The sequence below is a fragment of the Talpa occidentalis genome, unplaced genomic scaffold (assembly GCF_014898055.3).
Source record: "Talpa occidentalis isolate TD23 unplaced genomic scaffold, MPIMG_talOcc4v2.1 talOcc4.8, whole genome shotgun sequence".
In the NCBI taxonomy this organism is placed as follows: Eukaryota; Metazoa; Chordata; class Mammalia; order Eulipotyphla; family Talpidae; genus Talpa; species Talpa occidentalis.
This window is the reverse complement of record NW_023605194.1, coordinates 17,106,591-17,120,024: the sequence shown is the minus strand read 5'-3', so window position 1 is coordinate 17,120,024 and position 13,434 is coordinate 17,106,591. Positions and strand designations below refer to the sequence as shown.

The window sequence follows — 13,434 nt, the reverse complement described above, 5'->3', positions numbered from 1 at the left end:
TGCTGCTGTTGGTGACAGGGGCCCAGAGTACTGGATTCCACTTCCACTGAGGTCACAGATTTCCCCAAAATATCCTCCACCAAAGCCTTCTAATCCCTGAGCCAAATTACCTCATTTGTTAAACAGAAATATTTATGCCTGCATCCACCTATTCAAAGGCTATTGACAGAGTTAGAGAAGCAAGTTCTCTAATTAAAATGGAATGACAAATGGAATTTCAAATATCATGAGACATTTCTGTTTATCCAAAGCCCAAGGAAACAAAGCTTTTGATGTATGTTCTCTCTTCTAAGACAGTCCAATGAGAGTCAGGGTCAAGGGGCAGGGACGGAGGGAACACAGCAGCCAACATAGCTGCTCCATGAGAATCTTGAAAATCATGAGATGAATGCAACTAGAATGAGTTGGATTCTCTTCTTTAATTCTCCCTGCTTTTTCAAAATTGCTAGTGAAATCTTCTCCATGGGTAGTAAGATGGCAAACTGTGCTGTGTAAAGACGGAACATTCTTTCCGAGCATCTGCTATGTGCTAGGCACTGGGTTGGATCCCAGAGCTCTGTGGTTGTAAATTGAAAGACATGAAGTCTTGTGCTCTGAGGAGTGGCTGTGAGCCTCCCAAGGGGCAGGTGATAGAGTAATGGGCATCTTTACACTCAGACTTATGTCACAATAGGCCTTCTCTGGTCACTTCTGCTGTGAAGTGTATTTAAGGATTTCCTGTAGAATTTGTTTCTCAGGACATAAGGCTGTAATTTGATTTTTGTCCAGTAATTTCTTCCCATTTTCCTAAAATACATCCAAATCTGAATTGTCTCACCATCTAAATTTCTAATTAAAGTTCCTGTGGGGGGGGGAAAAAAAGATATTGCATTGTTAAGCTGGCAAATCACGTTGTTGAGAGCTAACAATATGGTATGCAAATTTAAGTATACGAACCATGGGCAATATTTAAAATATGCTATGTTACTAATGATTAGAGTCTAAAGCTTCATCATTTGGTGAATATACAGCAACAATAAGTAGCGTAAGTACAACTTCTTATGCGTTCAATTATAAATATAAAAATATATAAATATACATTTACATACAATATATTGACATATAAGTTCTATGTAAGTACATATAATGCAAATGTAATAATTACATATAAATTGTAAAGTTACGTATTATAAATTTTATCTCTAGAATACAAATGACTTGGTAAATATGTATACGTGTACCAACATAGTGACTATAGAATACAGATGTGTGTACAGACACATATATACACTGTACACATCTACAGAGAGAAAGAACAGAGAGACAGAGATACAATGAGAGAAATCCCAAGATCTAGTGTCCTAGAAAGACCTTTGCAAAGTTGTATACTGTTTACAAACAAACAAAATTTTTTTCAGTGGGACCTACTATGTGCCAGATACTTTTCTAGATGAAAAAATAATAGAGCAGTTCCTGATCTCATGGAGTTTACATGTTGAAACATTAAATAAATGAGACGTGCATGTGACCTTGTCATGTTGCCCAGAAGACTTGAATTTGAAGGGGCTCAAATTTTTTCTCAAAAATTCCAGGAAATGGATGTAACATGAGGAATATTGGCATCTTTTTTCATGAGGTTCTCTGGCCATGGGTTGACTTTTCAAAATTATTTCTAGCCTTGAATTGATTACTAGAGGAATAGTGAAGCACGTCTGCATTTTTGGAACTCCTCTGGGGTGGCTATCCAAGAATTTAAGTACTAAAGTCTCCTTTCTATAAGGTAAAGGCACATACTTTCGAGAGGGCTATGCACACCCCTCTTATTTGGTTTTCTCCTCTCCTTTCAATGTGACCTTCTGTATTGTCTTATATGGGGCCTATTTGAACTCAGTGCATGCTTGTCTTGGGCTCTGAATAAGACCACATGGTCACCAATATCTGCGTGACCTGGTTTTCCTTGGCGAGTTTAAGGCCACTGTTTAAATTCTGTGTTCATCTAATCTTAAATAGTAATCATCTTTTTTTCAGATTTTGATGGGGCTTAGCTGGTCACATGGATAGGAGGGAAACTGACCTCTGGGCCAAACCATTTACTGAACAGATGAGATAGTATTCCTATTTTCTTTCCTCCCCAGTAATACTCCACAGAGCATCACGGAGTGTCTGCCTCTCTGTACTTGCTTATCGAGATCCTTAAATGCTAGTAATTCAAAAAGGAACAAGAATTGTGCATACTTTTCTCATGTGGGATTTTGGATAGAGAGGTATTTGTCCTTTCATGAAATTAAAATGAGTTTTAGAAGCAGTCATCTGACCAAAAATAAGCAATGGAGGCTCTGTATCTAACTTTATTATACTCAGATCTTCTGTATGTATGAAGATGATGCAAGTTTTGTCAGGACTCTTCAGATAGCCAGAAGGATGAGCCCTGGAAGGATTGCCAAGAGGTGACTTCTGTCTCTGCTTTAGATTTGAAAATGCCTTCAAGACCAAGTGGCCCACATGGATTGAAAAGTGCTTTTACTTCATGGAATGGCAATGGCCAGGCTGGAAGAAGGAGTTCAGTCATTTGTGTATTTTCCTTAGGAACCATGAGGATAGGGAGTCCATTTGAGTACAAGAACACTTAACCTTGCCATTTAATCAAAAACATGTTAATGGAGTGGGCCCTTTGAATTCAGTGTCCCGCACTGCTAACCCTGTAGGCAGGGAGCCTTATCGTGTCAATTCATTTGTAGTGTTTAAACACAGTTTAGGATAGTTAATTTTATGTCAACTTGACTGGACCACAAGGGCCTATTTTTTGTGCGGTTGTTTTTGGATAAAATTATCGTTTATTATCAGTAGACCACGCATGGCAGATTGCCCTCCCTAATGTGGGTGGGACTTACCTAATCAGTTGAAGACCTGCACAAGAGAGAATTCCAGCATGGTTGCCCTGGAGCTGGGACATAGATTTTATTTTACCTTTGAAATCTAACTGAAACATCCACTCCACCTGAGTTCTTGAAACTCTCAGCAGACTGGAACTACACAGCCAACTCTCTTGGGTCTTTAGCTTGCTAACTCACACCACACATCTTGGGATTTGTCAGCTTCCATAATTGTGGGAACCGATTCCTTGTAGTAAAGGTTAAATTTCTGGTTTTGTTATATTTTGTTATATTTGTCTATAAAATGTAATTTATATACCAATATTACTGACATACATACATATACACACATATATGTCAGTAATATTTGTTCTATTTCTCTGGAGGACCCTGACTAATACACAGTTCATTCATTCAAAAATATTTAATGAGCCTCTAATATGTTTTAGACTGTAGTGATGTTAAATAAGTTAGTACAATTCATTCTGCTTCTTTTTTTCCTAAATATTTATTTATTTATGCATATAAGAGCTGAGGTGCAGGCCTGAGATGCAGTGGGTGAGAGGATTCGCCAGAGACAGAGTGGGGAGCAGAACAGGCAGATCTACTGAAATACACTGCTGAGAGGAGCAGTGGGCGAGGCAGGAGAGGTTTGCTGTGCTATGTGGGTAGCTCCCTGGCTGGGGAACAGACTCATGCTGATGTGGCTGCGGACAGCTTTCAGTGCTGTGCCTTAACCCATTGAGCCACCAGAGAGGCCCCAATTCATTCTACTTCTAAGGAACTCTCCAGTCAGTATATCAGGGGAATGGTGGTACTCTAATCATCAAGAACCCTAATTCTATAACCAGGATATGAGCAGAGGGAAGTAAAGACTTCACACATACAGAAGATGACAATTGAGTTGGTCTGGAAGTTTCAATAGCATTTCACCAGTGGAAAACTAATAGATAACAGAATATAAGCTTGACGAAGGCGGACATTTCTAATAGTTTTGTTGACTACTGTAAATTTAGTGCCTGAAAGGGAGGATGACACATAGTAGGGAATCAGCAACCGTATGTTAAAAGAAAGACTGAGTTCAAGGCAAATAAAGGCAAGAACCGTGAAAGAGGGTGACTAGGGGATGTTAGTTCTGTGAGACTATGAAGGGTCTCAGGACATGTTTAGGAATTCAATGTGTATCTGGAGTCACCTTGAAACTGAAAATCTGATAATGTCACCTCTGGTCAAACCCATGCAGAGCTTTTCATTCCTTTTACGATAATGTCCAGACTCATTGACTGACCTTCAAATGTCTACACTGATGACCCATCTTAGACCTCATTTCTGATCCCAGTACTGTTACCTCCCTTCTCTGATCCACAGGAATCTTCCTGATCCAGAAGCTTTATGTATTCATCTCCCTGGAAACTTCTTGCTCCCTTCTCTTAAACCAACAAAGTATCTTCTAAGTCTCAGCTTAAATATCACTTCCTTGAGTCCTTGGGTCCCTGTGCTTTATGTTGTCCTAGCCCAGTATGTTTTTCCCCGTCCCAACACTTTCAACAATAAATGTTAATGAAGGTGTTAACTGTTTGTTTGGTATCTTCCCTACATCTTCATCTATGCTGTAGACAGACAGACAGACACATGTATATATGTATGAACACTAACATACACACAACTTTAAGTCCCTGTGAAGGAGGATCTCTGTGTCTCTTGTTCTTTGAGTGTGCATGTTTATCAGTTTTCTGCTAGCAGTGAGGATTTAACAGTATGTGTGTTTTGAAGGAATGATTGAATAAATAAGTGAGTCCTGTGCTCCCCAATAATGTTAACCACAGTTATGCTTTTCTGGCTGATGACTGCAGCATTTTAGGAAGTTGATTACAGGTCCCTAGAGAGTCTGAAGTACAAATATTGGAATCCAGTGCTTGCAAGTCATGGTAGCTGGGGTAGGGTAGGAGTCAGTGTAGTCTGTCTGTGCAGAGGGGTGCATGTGAGGCAGATGTATGCACAAAAGTGTGCATGGGGGATTATGAAATGGGGAGGTGGAATGGCATGTAAAGGGAAGCTAGAGAATGAGGTCCCCTCTGGGAATGGCTTCTGATTCCCTCCACCTTGCCTGGGACCTGCCCAGCTTCCTCTTGCCCTGGAGGCCTGAGCTTGAGGTCCTTTAACACTGTAGCTCTGCAGGGGAACTTGTGTGGGAGAGACAGGCCCCAGCTTGCAGGCATGGGATTTGCTTACTTTTATTGTTCTTTTTTCTACTAGTCTTTTCAAATGTCATTATTTCAACATCTCCCTGGTAACCTTGACAGGAACCATCTACTCTAGCCTAATTCACAGTGAAATGTGACCGTTCTTATTACTTAAAGCTGAGTACAGGGCTGGATGAGTGACAATCCCGGGGGCCTATTGCTGTCTCAGGCAGTGACTCTTTAGCTGATGAGATGCCTGTGGCTGTTAGAGCATCTGGGGCTTTGGTCCACTCTTTCTTGAAAGGTTTGCCCCAAAATTAGCACTTTAAGGAGAGCTCTTTCTTATTTGGCTCAGATGTGGAATCAGATGGGAAAACACTACTTTCCTGTATCCTCAAAGCTGTGTTTGAAATTCTTTCTTGATATGAAATGTTTGAATCAGTTGGCTGTGATTTAGCTGATCTTTTACAGGAGTGAGGGAGAACCTCGCATCCTCACTCCACCAAAAGAGGAAAAAAAAAAATCCCTTAAGGTAAAGGCACAACTTCCCTGGAAGAAAATGATAGTTCCAGGAGTGAGCAGCAGTGTGCTTGTATCTGTTCAACCCCTCCCTTTGTGTCAGGAACCCCTTCCCAACTTGATTTCACAGCAATGTCCTAGCCACCCCTCCAGGTAGATAAAGATTATCATCATTGGGCAGATAAGGACATTGATACTCAGAGGGACAAAGTGCTCAGCTTATACTTTCCATAGAGGCAAAATGAGTACAAGGAATGTGAATTTCAAACTCAGGCTCAGAGGTGACATTAGAGAAAAGGTACCAGAATTTTCCCAGGTTTGTTCTGCAAAGGACTGGGTGTTTGGGAAAGAGTGGTGGAGGAATTAGTTGTTCACTGAATGTTGATGAGGGTCACTAAGACTCCCAAGTCCCACAGACCCATTCAAATACCATTTGCTGAAAATATGTGAACACACACGTGAAAGGACTACAAAAGAGCTAAATGACCATGTATGAGATACCATATTGAGCAGTGACTGAAGTTGGACTAGCCTCAAAAGGCTTCGTGACTTTGCAGAGAGGAAGGCAGAGGGCATTCCAGGTGGGGGACAGCGTGAGCAAACCTGCAGCCTGGTAGCAGGGAGAGTGAGAGGTGGGAAGGGCTAGAGAAGCTTTCAGCAAATTGTCTAGGGCCAATTGCCTCTCTGACTCCCTGTATAAATCCAATTTTAATTGGCATAAATCTGTGATTCATTGTTCCACCAGCAGAACTAATAGCCAAAGTAAAGGAAGAGAGATAACATTTTGCCCAGAAAATTATGCAAACTCCAAAGCTGCAGAGGTTTAAAAAAAAAAAAAAAAGCATAGACCTTCTTTTCACTTAAGAAACTGTGACCATCTGCTTAGCATGTGGCTCTTAAACACAGCCTTAGCACAACCCAGAGCCCCAGCCTGGGCTTAAATGCATTGTTTAGCCTCTAGTAACTGCATCCGATAAAGTCATTGGAAATGAACCAGTGCTGCTTCCATTGATCTGTTTTTCAATTTTCTGTTGTTTGCTGGAAGAGTCTGATTTTACTTTGCTCAAAGTAAGTCACTTGAGTAATTGGCAAATCCAGTGGAACTCCCAAGTCATTGCTTCTCAGACTGGCTGCTTGATTTACAACCCTGTGGTTGTCACCAGACTTGCCGTCAACTCAGAAGCCCACTCTCATTTGTGCACAGAGACTTTTGGATGACATTGGGATGCACTGGTAGCTGGGAACAGTCTGGAAGGAAAAGACTTGTTTTGACCAGAGGATTGCTATGTGAGGTGGTGTGCTGGTCGAGATCTTGGGTCTTGGAGATCCACTCTCCAGGGATAGTGCTCAGCCTGCCACTGACCATTCCTGACCTTAGCGAGCTTACTAACCTCCCTCTGAGCTCCAGATTCCTCATGTGGATGCAAGAATTAAGTAAAATAACCTCCACCATTACACCTTAGAGATGTTTGTAGTCTCCATAGTCTATTGATCAAAAGTGATCTGGCTGCAGGGAAGAACTTTGGTCATCTGGGGCCAGAGTCAGCAAGCATTGGACTTTGTAGGCTATAAGGTGCTATAATTACTTGACATGTGGTCATAGATGATATATAATGAGTGGGCATCACTGTGTTCCTATAAAAGTTTACTATTGGGCACTGAAATTTGAATTTCTCACAGTTTTCACATGTCACCAAAGGCTATTCTTCGTTTGCTTGATTCTACCCCCAACCATTTAAAATGCAAAACAAGACAAAGCAAAATACCAAACAAACAAACACATTGTTAGCTTGCAAAACAGGTAGCAGTCCAGATTTGTTTCAAGAGCTATAATTTACTGACCCCAAACACTACACATGGAGGTTCATCCATTGTGGCCATGTTACAAATATCACTGGAATTTTGGGTATAGTTTCTACAAAGTATCCCTACCTGTAAACTACTTCCCCACTTGTGCCCGTGTATGAAGTATCAAATAGACAAATAATTTGAAATGACTTAGAAGTTTCCTCATTTCTTCTCCAAAGCACAGAGCAGTGTCACCTCTTCCAGGAAGCCCTCCAGTATTCTCCCAAATCTTACTCATTCTCTTTTACTGAATTCCTATCTTAAATTGCAGGATTTGGTTCCCAGATGTATTTGGTTTGGTCTGCACATTTTTTAATGAATCTAAAAGTTTGCAAAATCAGAAACATGTAGCAGCCTAAATGCCCATGGTCATCAAGCTCCTCGAGCTGCCTGGCAGCTGCCTGCTTCAGGCTGGGCTGGCTGTGTTTTGTCCCTCCTCTCGTCTGATGTTCACTGCCTGCTTGGGCTGTTCCAGAACAGTGATAGTCCATGTAAATTGCCCTCCTGACTCCTGTAAGATTTTGAATTTGTGATTCCCAATACAGATGCTACATCCAAATGCCTATATTGTTTTCTTGCAGTTCTTTTTGAAAACTTTTAAAAATACAGTCAAAAGCAAAGAATAAAGTTACAAGCGCCTGGAAGTAATCAATGTTAACATGCTATTACCTTGGCTTCAAATTTTTTTAAAATATGCAGGGAAAGCCAGGGACAGTTGATCCTTTTCTTATAGCTCATTTGCAGGTGATTTTCCCTTACTCCTGCTGCAGGTCACCGGCTGCCCTGTATTTGCTGTACAACCTTCTAGTACGTGTGCTGATATTTTTAGTACATATTTAACTGTCCATAGTAATGTATGTAGTATTGCTTATGTGTTTTAAGGTATATAATTTACCTAAATGCTGTCACTCGCCTACACCCATCGATCACTCAATATTATCTCTCTCGGGACATAGCCATCTGCTCCAGACACTTAATTCTATAGGACGTTGTGTCCTGTGATGAGGATGTACACTTTTTTGCTCTCCTCTTCTATCAGTGGACATTTAAGCTGTTCCTAGTTTTGCCCTATCACAGACAGTATTGTCCTCTCGTGGTGCCTGTCTCAGGCACATACTTACAAGTTCTGTGAATATAGGGCAAGTGGGGCTGCCACATCACTGTGAATTGGCTTTGCCACTTTCATTTTTGCCTTTTTCCTATTGTTTTCCATATTGGTCATGTGCCACTTAGAGTGTGAGGTCTGTTCTAGTGTGCAGGATTCAGGAGGCTGGTTGCTGTGTTAGTTGTCGTCTCCCGTGGCCTGGAACATGCAGGTGTGTGTCACTCATGCTCAGCAGGTGGATGGTCACTGAGTAACACTATTGGATTAAGCTGAAAACTATTAAAGGGTTGAGGCCGATTTCATCTCTTGGTTTGGGACTTGACACAAGTAGGAGACTGAGAAATATAATGTTAAACTGAGAAAGAAAACGATTCCCTCCGTGACCTCCTTTCTTACAGCTCTTTTAAGTTCCTTGCATTGCCTCCTCTCTCAAATCTCGTCTTGAGTGTCCATCTCCTGCCTCTAATTTCCATCTCTTAGGTTCTCCTTCATCACTTAGCTCCTGACTCATCTTTCACAAGTTCACACACCACAATTTCTAAGCCAGTGTTGTGGACTTTAAACTCCCAAACCCATAGAAAGAGCTTACTACATTTTGAGCAAAGAATCAAATTTGACTGCAGAATGAATTCTTTAAATTTATTTTTAAGATCAGCTCTCTTTCCTTTGCCTCTTCAGGTCCAATACCTTTTAGTCTTTCCCCCTCCGGCCCCCTTCTCCTGCTACTTATTTTCAAGCCTTTTAATCCCTACTCTTGCCACCACCTCACAGACCCTTGTACCATGTAACTAACAGCAGCCCCTGGCTTGCAGGATTCCTTGCTGTTGATCCCCTGCCTATCTCTATTAAGGTCTAGTTCATGTCTCACTTTCACTTACTGCAATTCCCCTGTAGCTGCTGACCTCCTTTACTACTAATCCCATCTACACCCTAATGGGAAAACAATCAGGCAGCATGGCCGCACACCAATACCTGGCTGTGGCCTGAATTTCTTGAGACTGACAACTGCTGACTGCCGACGGCTGGCCTTCCAGAACACTGCTTTTTCTGTTTTGATTTGAAATCCATAGTTTTCTCCAGGGAAGCAGAGGACAAGAGGAGACATGGAGCTTAGGTCTTTCAGAGAGAAGTAGATGGCATAGAAACAGTTTTAAAAGGGCTTGGGAGTCCACATGTATCGCTTTGCTGTTGTTAGAACATTTATTATTTCTTATTGAGGGTATGTATTGAGTGCCCAATAAAAAGGTAGGCACTGTTCTAAGAGTTCTGGGAACTAGGCGAGAGTATAAACAAGAGAGTTAAGGTCTCTGCTGATGGGAATTTTATGTTCAAATGTCTCTTCCACACCCTGCAAAAGAAAAATCAGCTTTGTGTGAGGCTTAGTTCAATACTGCTGTGCATGGAATCTGGTCTGTAATGAAATTCCGAGCTTTTAATGGTGCTGTGTGCGTACCAGTGACCTGCAAAGACTCTAACCCTGGCAGTTTCTAATGAGCACTTATCTCTTAGTCTGAGAAAGAAAACACCGTCAATGAGTAGAAGGCAACAATACAGAATATTGAAAGTGGTTACCCTTAGTGGGTTTTTTTTATTTCCTTATCTATACATTTCTATAGTTACCAAAATTTTGTATAATGATAATCCATCTTTTGAATTGAAAAGGAAGATCATTTATCACCATGTACACATTTTTTTAAAAAAAGGTATCTCCAAGATAATGAGAGAGAAGGGCCGCATTGAAGTATATGCGGTGTGGTCACCCTTGCTTTGTCTATGAGGTTGTGACCTAAAGGAAGAGAATTTCAAGTACTCAAGATCACATTCAGTGATAACTAATGCTCTCAGTAAATTAATACTAAATCGTTTCAAATAAACAGACTACTGGAACTTAATCAAAGCAAAAATGGAAAAACAGGCAAATCCCACTCATAAAATAAAAATTCAGGAAATTGCTAGCTCGTGGCTTCTGATGAAACATCCGTGCTCTAAATAATTTCTTCAAGGTCATATGGTTAATTTATGCTGCATTTGTAAGTTATTGTGTATTTTAAAAATTAATGATAGATTTAATTATAGCAGGGTTGCCTGTGACCTTTTGTGATATGACTTCATCATAAATCTGCAGACATTTCAGAACTGTTTTCCAGGTTTCTAATAATTTGCTCTCAAATTAATGACATCCAGCCAGTGAAAGGCGTCGAGATTGGGTAAAAGGATCGAGTTGGGATTTGCGGTTTCCTAGCAATGGCTAATTCTGAGTCCTGGACGGAGGTGGCAAAGAAGATAGTGTGTGACTCACCGGAATCCACAACAGGTTTAACTGTTTACTTAGAGGAATGAGAAATAAATCCAGTGTGTCAACAGGGAAAATTGCATGTAGCCAGACTGGGTCATTGCAGAGCATTTGATTTGGGAAACATTTATATGTCAATGGGAGGCAGCATCTGGATCGATAAGGGAATACTTCTACTTGGGCATCTGTGGAAAGTTTCCCTCATTCATAATTTTAAGGTCTGTACCTGCCTTCCAGATTGCTGGTCCCCTTTGAAACCTAACTTAGACACCATCAGTCTGGCATCTCTCACCTTCCTTGTTTCAATGAGATCAGCTACTGTCCATAGAGGGGTTAGGCTCATTTACCCAGAAACCAGTACACATCATTGTCTATGCCACTCCGATGATAGATTTGCTCTAACAGAGTGCGGAGAAAAAAATGTGAGGATGCAGAAGCTTAGTCCATCAAGAAAATCCTCTCTCTTGGAGGAAACACACATCTGTAGTTCCAGAGTGACAGGCTAGAGTTTAGAAAACCTCAAGAACATTTCAGATCCAAGAGCTTGGGAGAAAAGCCAAAAATTGTGGAAAGTGGGTCATGGCCGAAGCCTTCCTTGGTTAAGTTCAGCCCTGGAAGTAATCACTTCTCTACTCTGCATTCCTCCAGCACAGCTGTCATACTGGCACACCATGAATGAGCTTGCAAGCTGTGAAGGTTTTCCCGGAAAAGTGGACAATGTAGGGGAGAAAACTAGACTGGGATTCTAGCTCTTGATTTTTTGAGCAGAGCACTAATTTACCTGTACCATGGTTTCCCCAGCTAGCATGTGAAAGGATTAAACCAAATTTTCATCCCTAAGACTTTAGAATTCTGTTTATTCTTTTTCCTGTTCCAAATAATTCTCATCTAGAGGCCAAGTCAATAAAGATTGCCATAGTTAAGGTCCAAGTATACAATTTCTCTCTTACTAAATGCTTTAGACCTTAACATAGACTGGACCATAATTGGATATCTCTAGATATGTCTTCTCTGTAGATTTCTCTTTTATTCTTTCTTCAAACTATGCTTTCAGTTTTCTATATTTCATAGTATTTCTGCCTTTTGTACAGAAAACCTATTATAAGCTAGAGCCAAGAAGACCCCCAAGCCCTTACCTCAGCAGTTCAAGAAATGAATAGGATTGTCAATGTCAAGTAGGGACAGAGAAGGAGATGTAAGTTACTATAATCAGAGATGTGAAGAGCAAGAGGAGAGTTAAAGATAAGGTGAACATGATCTTACTGTAGCAAAGGGCCAAAGAAACTTAGGAACGGGCTCTGCTTCTAGGGGAGATCACCATCTGCTTATATAGGAAGCCCAAAAAGTTTAGTAGAGGAGAGATAACTTAGATTGGAATACCTAAGAAATGCTTCCAAGAGGAGGCACCATTTAAGTAGGAGCTTGAGGTGGTATTGAAGAAGAAAGAGGGTGATTTAGTGAAGAGTATGAGGAGTGGGATATGCAGTCAGGAGAGAGGACTTGTGTGTGTGTAATGCCAAGGAGTATGCTAAATGATCAGCATGTGTGTGCAGGTACACACATGGAAATATCTAGGTAGAGCCAGATTTTGTGGAAATAGACCAGTTTGGCTAGAATGTTAAGAAGAGAAGGAAGAGCATTCTAGCAAGGAATATGAAGTTCAGATCTGGAATGCAAACTGACTTCTAGGAATATAGGCTGTGTTCTCTAGCTTCTGAGCAGAGTTCCAGTGTCATTGGACAACCTTCTAGAAAAGGTGGAGAATGGGTTTCGCCAAGGTGGCTATGTGGTGTAAACAAGTGAAACTGCTGAGGAGGTGAGAGTGAGTACTTGGATTTCAGTCATTAGCAGGAGACAGGGTAGCCAGAGTTTTGGCTTCACATGAACATGAGTTGAACACGCTCAGCCTTGATCTTGAGCATGACCTCAAGTTTCCTCACCAGAAACGTCTGTGCTTGTGGTTCTCCAGGGATAGTGTGAATGATTTACAATGGCAGTAACTGTGTAACACTCAAAAGCAGAATCCCTGACACATGATAAGCACAATTTCTGTGTAACCATTATTCTTATCAGGACATGGGATGCAAATGGAGTTTGGGAATGTGAGGTATTTTGAAGGAGTGTGGTGAAAGGCTTAAGTGTCAGGCTGGAGGTTTGGAGAGAGGATGCAGAGGAGGACTGAGTCAGTGCTGGTGAGGAACTTTCAGTCTGAACTGATAGTCAACTTTGGTTTTGTTCTGTTTCTGAAGATGTTATTCAGGCAGGTGAAATGGATGCATGATTGGTGAGAAGAGCTCAAGATGCAGGTGCTGAAGCCACTGGGGGGGGACAAAGGAAAGCATGTGGTCCCAGGGCAAGTTGATGACAGCACAGTCTCATCCTAGTTGAGTTTGATCAAACATTCCCTCAAAAGTCAGTCCAGGGCATCCCCTGGTGGTGCAGGGGTTGAGCGCTGGGCTGCGAAACTGCCCACAGCCTCTGCAGTGCTGGTTCGATCCCCGGCCACCGGCGAGGGTCCCACATGGCGTGACAGACCTCTCCTGCCGCACCCGCTGCTCCCCTCAGCAGTGTATTTCATCAGTCTGCCTGGTCTGTTTCCCGCTCTGGCTCTGGTAAATTCTCTCACCCTCCCAT

At 41.5% G+C, this 13,434-nt stretch overlaps 1 protein-coding gene across 1 annotated transcript in view; it reads left to right on the top strand.

The window, feature by feature from the left end:
* SORCS3 (sortilin related VPS10 domain containing receptor 3) overlaps positions 1-13,434 on the top strand; it is a 520,755-nt gene that overhangs the window by 453,693 nt on the left and 53,628 nt on the right. The window lies entirely within an intron of this gene.